Raw genomic sequence first — 8,628 nt, forward strand, 5'->3', positions numbered from 1 at the left:
ACATGGATTGAAATTCATCTGGTTCGGCAGGGACTGGCTGAATTTGGATCTATGTATGGGTAATGTGGTTGTACAGTCAATTTACCAATTGACTTCTGTACAACTGTCCCATCAGTATTTGTCTGCTTAATCAGCAGCACTGACTGGGGTATTCTGGTAGTGGGGAGGCTTCCCTGCCATCAGAATACAGTAGCTCATTGGGGAGGATTCCCCCATCCACCTCCAATGGGGGAATTGGATCAGTTTTTTGTTCAACCTGCTAGTTGAACAAAAAAAAACAGACTGATGTACAGGCTGCCTAAATTGGCCTTAGTGTATGTGTGCACGTGAGATAGGGACCTTAGGTTGGCCATAGGCTGCTCATATCTCCACCAGTTTAGCAGGAACCAGCAGGATTCGAACCATGTATGGGGAGGCTGAATGTACCAAGTTGATCAGTCCATCAATTTGGGTACAACCAGCCAGCTGGATTTTACATGAGGTTATCGCTAACTGCTGGAGAATACATTAGCTCGGCATGGAGGGATTCTCCTGTCAACACTGTCTGTGGTTGCAGGAAAGAAATGCTCTCCGTGTATGGGTTGCTAAAGATTGTGAACTCCTTAGGGGCAGGGGCTAACATGAATGTACAATATGTAAAGTGCTGTGTAAATTGTTGGCGCTATATAAATACACGTAAAAATAATAAATAGCAAAAGCTGGTCATAGATGGAACGAAATTCTGCCAGTTCAGCAGAGACCGGACGAGATTCGATCCATATATGGGCAGGCTGGTTGTACTGAAGTCAATCCATCAATCGACTTTAGTACAACCAGTGATTACTGCTGACAGCTATAGCTGCTAGCAATGATCATTGTGTTCTGCTGGCAGTGAAGGGTCACCGCCAGCAGAACATAATAGCACTGTGGGATGGGCGAATCAAGCTATTTTGTTTCCTGCAACCACGAAAAATAGCATCACCTATGTCTTGCTTTAAGGATGAAGTTGGTTCAACTGTCAGTGCCAGGCCAATGAGCTGTGGGGGATTTCTCACCCTGCTGCTGCGAGTACACAAAAGAACAGGGGTGCTCATGACACAATTGACCTAATGTCAATGTGGTAGAGCCCTAATGTAATGTGGTAGAAGATCTGGCAATGCTTTTGCGTGTATTTATTAGACCTTCTTTCCCAGGAGAAAACACATAAGAAAATGAATCAACCAAAGAAATAATCCCAACTCACCAGTGATAATGGTCCCATCTAACCACCTGCCCCCTGGACCCTGCTCCCTGACAAATGCTACCCTCTGGCTCCATCTTACACTCCCTAACTCACATTTTCAATCTTTCCCTCTCTTCTCGCATCTTCCCCAACTCTCTAAAACATGCACTAGTCACCCCTATCCTTAAAAAGCCCTCACTGGACCCCACCAATCTTAACAACCTATACCCTATTGCAGTGGTGGCGTGTCCATACGGGGTGCAGGGGCGCCGCCCCCCTAATCTCTGCGCCCAGCCCCTAATCTACATGCAGGGCACCAGACGCAATGGGTTTTTTGGGGTTGTTTTTAAGCAGGTGATTAGAGCCTGAGGCTCTAATTGGCATCAAAAAAGGGAGCACTGCGCCCTGAGCCCACCCAGTTGTGTGACAATAGCGAATTAATATTCACTATTATCTTCCTGATCCAGCGAATCTTAGGATTCCCGGCCAATCGGGTCTCAGCACCCACTTCCTATTCTGCCAGGAGGAGAAACAATGGTCCCAGAGCAAGGAGTCGCTGGAGCGAGGAGCAGCAGCCCTACCGCGGATCCTTGTCATCTGCCTCCTAAAGTAAGGAGGCCTCTTATTGCTGCCTTCCAGTCTGTCTGCGGGGGGGGGCTTGATCGCCACCTTCCTGTGCGTTTCCCGTCGCTATCTTCCTGTCTGTCTACCGCAGGTGGGTATGTGGCATTGGACCACCCCCTCCTCAAAAAAAAAACGCCACTCCTTCAGTCTCTGGGACTGTACTCTTCGCTGGTTCTTATCCTACCTATCTCTACTCCCTCTTCTGCTTTTCCTTTCTTCAACTGGATTCCCCAAGGTTCTGTTCTTGGACCTCTCCTATGCTCAAGCTACACCTCCTCCCTGGGTCAGCTGATTGCCTCCCATGGCTTTCAATACCATTTCTATGCCGATGACACCCAAATTTATCTCTCTACCCCTCAGCTCACTCCATCAGTCTACCCTCCATCACTAATTTACTAACTAAATACATATCAGCCTGGATGTCACACCATTTCCTCAAACTCAATCTATCCAAAATCAAGCTCATAATATTTCCTCCCCCATGTGCCTCTTCCCGGATTTCTCTGTCAAAATCAACAGCTCAACTATCATTCTATCCCCGCACATCAAGATTCTAGATGTACTACTGGACTCTGAACTATCTTTTCCGCCCCACATCAATTCACTGTCCAAAGCTTACTGCCTCAACCTCCGCAACATCTCCAAGATACACCCCATCCTAACCAATGACACCACATAGCTTCTAATTCACTCCCTGGTCATCTCCCGCCAAGACTGATCTAACTCCTTCCTCATTGGCTTACCCTTACATAGGCTATCCCCCCATCATTCCGCCATGAATACTGCTGCCAGGCTCATCCACCTTACAAACCGCTCAGTGTCTGCCACCCCTCTCTGCCAATCCATCCATTGGCCGCCACTCACCAAATTAATAGAATTCAAAATACTAACAACAACTTGCAAAGCCATCCACAACTCTGCCCCCAGCTACATCACTAGTGTCAAAAAAACAACTAAATTGTTCTCTTCATTTCTCCCAAGACCTCCTGCTCTCTTTCTTCCTTGTAACCTCCTTCCATGCTCGCTTCCAGGACTTCCAAAGAGTCTCTCCCATCCTCTGAAACTCCCTACCCCAATCTGTCTGACTATCTCCTACTCTGTCCACTTTCAAACACGATCCCTGAAAACTCATCTCTTCAGAGAAGCCTATTCGGCCCCCACCTAACAACTGTACATTAGTTTTCTCCATCAGCCCATCCCCCACAGTTAGTACCTTTTGTTTCTCTTGCCCCCCCCCCCCCCCCCCCCCCCTTTTACATTGTAAGCTCTAACAAGCAGGGTTCTCTGATTCCTACTGTAATAAACTGTATTGTAATTGTAATCTGCCCTTATGTTGTAAAGCACTGCATAAACTGTCAGTGCTATATAAATCCTGTATAACAATAATAATAAAAAATTATGAAGGAATTGCATAACTTTTTATTTAGCAATTTCAGGAGAATTCTTAGGTCATGTGAATATTCAGGTAAATGTGACCTATTTACAAGTTATTACTGGTGAGCACACCCAATGTACCAGCATGCTGTTCTGCACGTGCTATAATGACAGCATATTACAATGAAAGTGAAAACATAGGCAACCTTGAATATACCGTATATTGCAGTGCAAGGTCCCATTTCTCCCTGATACTGTCTGTGGTTGACACCATACAACCCCTTACTGCAAGTTATTACATATTACATATTATTTATACCTTAAAAAGCCTTTCTGATACAGGAATTTAATATGCTGTACTTCCTTACCTGCAATATTTTGCAGTAATTTTATTTCCATACACTGCACTGATGATGGCCAAAAAAATCTGAAACAGCTGTATGCTTGGAATAAATTACTCTATATCAGTGGTCGTCAATTTATGAGCTATAGGGGACCTCAACTGCAGCCCCTGACATCACCAAAGGGCCCCACATAATATTCAATATATGTAATGCTTGAGAGACTGCAGACCTAACAGATGAAATGATGGTCAGAGACTGTGCACATGCTACATTTTTGGGCTTGAGAAATGGATGCCATATGACAGCCCTCCAGAACGACCGCTCTCGCGTGCCCGTGGGGGGGGGCGCATCGCGTCGATCAGTGGTGCGGTGTGTCAGTCTAATACACACACCTCTACACCAATCTTGGTAAAGAGCCTCTGACGGAGGCTCTTTACAACGTGATCAGCTGTGTCCAATCTGCCGCAGAGGGGGCCTAGAAGAGGAGGATCAGGGTCACTCTGTGCATAACCAACTGCACATCGGAGGTAAGTATGACATGTTTTTTTTTTTTTAAATAAAACCTGAACCTTTACAACCCCTTTAAAGTGGTTGTATACCCTGCTTTGTGATTTTTACCTACAGGTAAGCCTATAATAAGGCTTACCTGTAGGTAAAATGAATATCTCCTAAACGTGCACCGTTTAGAAGATATTCACCCTGCATGAAGCTGCTGACGTCAGCAGCGCATGTGCTCTGAAGGTCTGTTGTATCATGCCAGAACTTCAGGGCTTCTTGCCTTACTTCACCTATTTTTGTCTAAGGAGTCTGTCAATCTGCCGATTGCTGATAGTTACTAAGGGTGTCCTGTGCCCTATTCCCCTCTCTCCCATATTTTTCCTGTTTTGATAAATAAACTTCTCTTTTCTTTAAGCATAAAAGTAACTGGCGCCTAACGTTCTTTCTGGTTCATATCCCACCATGCCCAAAAACCTGTACCCTGAGGATGTTTGCCAGCCTTCCCTACCCCCGGTAGTCACCATTAGACTCCCGGAAAGTCAGGAAGCGAGGCTCCGGCCACTCAAAGCACCAGAGCCTGCAAACCCAGAAGAAACGTATGTCATCCCCCTCAGCAGTGACCGGGCACCGCTGCGGGGGCTTCATTCTAAGGTAAGTATATCATAATGTGCTAGAATGCGATGCATACTAGCACATTATGCCATTGTCTTTTTTTTTGGGGGGGGGGGGTTCCCCATCGCTTTACTACCGCTTTAATGCATAGAATGCATGCAAGGTGAAAAACCTTGAGGCTTTACAACCATTTTAATGTTCATTTATTCCTATAGTGCAAATGGCCAAAAATTGGTTTTGGCCAGAGTACAGCTTTAAAGTAGCACAAGTGCCTCCATAGCAACCAACTTGGTATGGAGGCACTCAGCAGGAGGGAGGAGCGAGGAGCACAAACGGGAGACCTGTGAAGAGGAGGACAGGGGCTACTCTGTGCAAATTCATTGCACAGAGCAGATATGTATAATATATTTGATATTTTTTTAAATGTTCACCTTTGGAATTACTTTAAGCCTAAAAGCACTGTGAATCTACAGCCTGAGTATAACATTTTCACACACATAATTAATACTGGTGTGGATTTACTAAACTAGTAGAGAATGAATTTTCACTAAGCTTAGTAAATAGTGTGAAGCTTGGTTCATTGGAATGCCCAATCATGTGCAAGGGAATTTAAAAAATATGATTGGATGATTGAAATGAACTCAACTTTACCTTATTCCTTAAAGCAGAGTTTCACCCAAAAATGGAACTTCCGCTTTAAGTGATGGTGACCCCCTGACATGCCATGGCATGTCATTTTTTTGGGGGGGGGAGCGGATACCCAGTTTTTATGGGCACCCAGCTCTCACTTCCTCCCCGGGGCTCCGCAGCGCCGGAAGGAAGTTCCCCTTGCCCCCCTCCCTCCCTGCAATCTTCTGGGACACGTCACGTGTCCCAGAAGATTGCCTGACCATTCACAGCGCGCTGCGTAGCTCATGCATGCGCAGTGCGCACTCGGCTGCACCCACAGTTAGAATGTCGGCACCATGGAGAGGAGGGGGAGAGGAACAGAGCTATGTACGCCCGCATCGCTGGACTGTGGGACAGGTGAGTGTCTGATTATTAAAAGTCAGCAGCTACACTTTTTGTGGCTGCTGACATTTAAATGGGTGGAACTCCACTTTAAGGCTGGTTCTAAAAATAAGAAAATCAGACAACCGATTGTCCAGTTCTCCTCAATGTTTCACAGCATTCAAAGCCGAGGAAGGAAATAATGTATAAAATTTTTTTCTGTTGTTTGTTGTTTCTGATCATGTGCAGTTTTTCGTATTTGATTTTTTTTGTATGAAACTCGTACGAAAATCTTACGAAAATGGTACACAATAAACTAAAATTGTCCGTTCTGTTAACATACAAGAAACATTTTGGAGGTTGTCCCTTTGGAATTTTTCATTTGCAAAGTCTGAATTGGATATCAAAAGTTGTGTACACACTATAAGAAAATCGAACGCTTGTGCCTCGTCTGGACTTTTTCTTCCGATTTTCTCATAATGTGTACCCCGCTTTAGGCTGCATTCACACCTTTGTGCATGTTGCTTTTTTTACGCTTTTGTTCAGCGCCAAATGTGGCAAAGTAGCTTCTGCACCTTTTTTTTGCAGGTGTATTTTTTGTGCGTTTTGTCATGCGACAAAATGCGCAACTGCTACCTGTGTTTGGGGTGCCATTAATAAATAATGACAACGCAAGTGCAATGCACGTTTTCCGCATGTTCCCAAAACGTGAAGGTGTGAATGCAGCCTCATGATAACTTGGCATTCACTTTTAAAAGTGAACAGTTTATTCCTTTAGTAAATCAGCCCCCCAGGTGAGTCGAGGTTATGTGGGGTACTGCAGTCTGATGGTGCATGTGCAGACACATGCCATGTGTGATATATAGTGTTGTCATAGAAATCCATGGTGGCAGTGCACTTGTTATCCCAGATTCCCAGTTAGCTGCCAGGGAAAGCTGTGGGTGAGATGTTGAGAGTGCGCAGTGGTGTTCAGGTGGAGATGAGGACTGTACAGGAATAATTAGCAGGCAGTGGGGGGATCGGGAGGAACAGCATTGCTGTCTCTGGCTGATCAACCAGATAATGGGAGCTGCTGCTGAATTCATCTGAGCCTGAACTCTGGGTGAACCTGAGATTAAACAGGGGTAGGCAGCTAAACATTTTGTTGTTAGATTCCTTTTCAACAGGCCTTTTAGACTAAGTAAATATTGATCAGATCCAATCTGCATCCCCTGGGGGAAGACCCCGAAGTGTCTGTATTGCCTAAAAAAGTAAACTTTCCAAGAGAATAGGAGGAAAAGCTCTGTTTCTTCTATTAGATGATACATTTCAAGTGGATGTGAAAGGATATGTTCCTTGTAATCCAGGTTTAATCACCATGTATACACTTATTAGTCCAATTCATTGCAAATAACGTGCAATACACTGTACTAGTATGTAAGTGATATAACAATATCGTAAACACAAGAAAATTGTTATTTCGTTCCATAAATGTATTCAAATTATTAAACTTTTTTTCTTTTTTTTACCAACTTTCATTTAATTGATATATTTATTTTTTCATTAACTGTACCTTGAATTTTTACAATTAATTAATATAACAATTTTTTTACCAACTGTTCCTTTTACTCTTACTTTTAATTAATACAATTATTTTTTTCACCAGCTGTTACTTTTACTCTTAAGGTAATGAAATGAATATACATTTCAGCAAAATAAATAAATAATATAGGCAACATTTCCTTTAAGCGAACTTTTTTTTTTCTTTTTCAATCAGGATTCTTCAATTGTTTGCATTTATTTATCTTAATATTATAACATTGTAAACAAATTGATGAAATGTATCTTTCCGTTTTTGTAAATCAGTGATTGTTTGTGATTCATAATAAGAGAGAAAAAAATATTGAAAAACGAACAAACGAAAAAAACGGATCTGTTTGCTTTCCTAAACGAATGAATGATAGCCTTATAAAGTGGTTTGCTTCTAAGCGATTGATTGCTTGTGGTTAATAGTGATATTAAAAATATTCAAAAACGAATTAATTAAAAAACGAAATATTTTTTTTTACGTCTAAGCAATCCTGTGTAGGATTGTTTGTGGTTAATAATAAAAATTCTGAAAAACGAATTAGTAATAAATTAGTGGTTTGCTTTCTGTAGATGCAATACACGGATGTTTTTTAATTGCGTTGCATGTTTGCAGATATACAGTATATACCTCTCTAGTGACGTGTACGTCCCTTTTGCATTGTATCAATGTGAACTGTCCTTATCCCTCTAGGAAATCCGTTATGTTATACAATGTACGTCCTTTTTGTGACCTCTTTCTTTGTGTTTTTTTTTTGTTTTTGACCATGTTCGTTTTCAGGACTTACAAGCTATCCTATGCCATAATTAACATGAGTTGAATAGCTACTTAGATGTTAAACGATCCCTTTTGCTTTGAAGTTGCTTCATAAGCCTCCACTGTAACATGTTTCTTTAGATATGATTTGAGATAGGGGAACCAGTTTGTTGTTATGTTAATGGAATTTAGCACATTAAAGTACAGTAGAAGGAGTAGAGAAGACAGACATCTGGTTCACCTTGCTCCTTACTCCCATAAACAAAAGAAGTGAGATGGAATGAGAAAAAACTGCACTTTTACTTTGAAGTCATCACTGGGACCTCTATACAGTGCTAGGAGAGGACTGCAGCCTGTGACCGATGTGTGTGTTTGGGTTTTATACACCGGTCACCTATTATCAGCAAAACTTTTACAGTGTTTGTTATTATTTAAAATCGTGCTTTGATGCTGCTGATGACATGGATCTAATTAAACACCAACGTTTTAAAGTGATTTAATTTTTTTAAAAAGTGCTGCAGATTGGATGCAATGATTGAAGTGGGAAATAGCCCTTTAACAGGACGAGATGTGTACTTCTAGGGACTGATGTGTGGACAGACTGACTGAAGACAAGCTGCACATTTTTGTCAGTCTTCTATGTTTACACATGTCAACCTTCT

The sequence above is a fragment of the Aquarana catesbeiana genome, linkage group LG05 (genome assembly GCF_042186555.1).
Source record: "Aquarana catesbeiana isolate 2022-GZ linkage group LG05, ASM4218655v1, whole genome shotgun sequence".
NCBI lineage: Eukaryota > Metazoa > Chordata > Amphibia > Anura > Ranidae > Aquarana > Aquarana catesbeiana.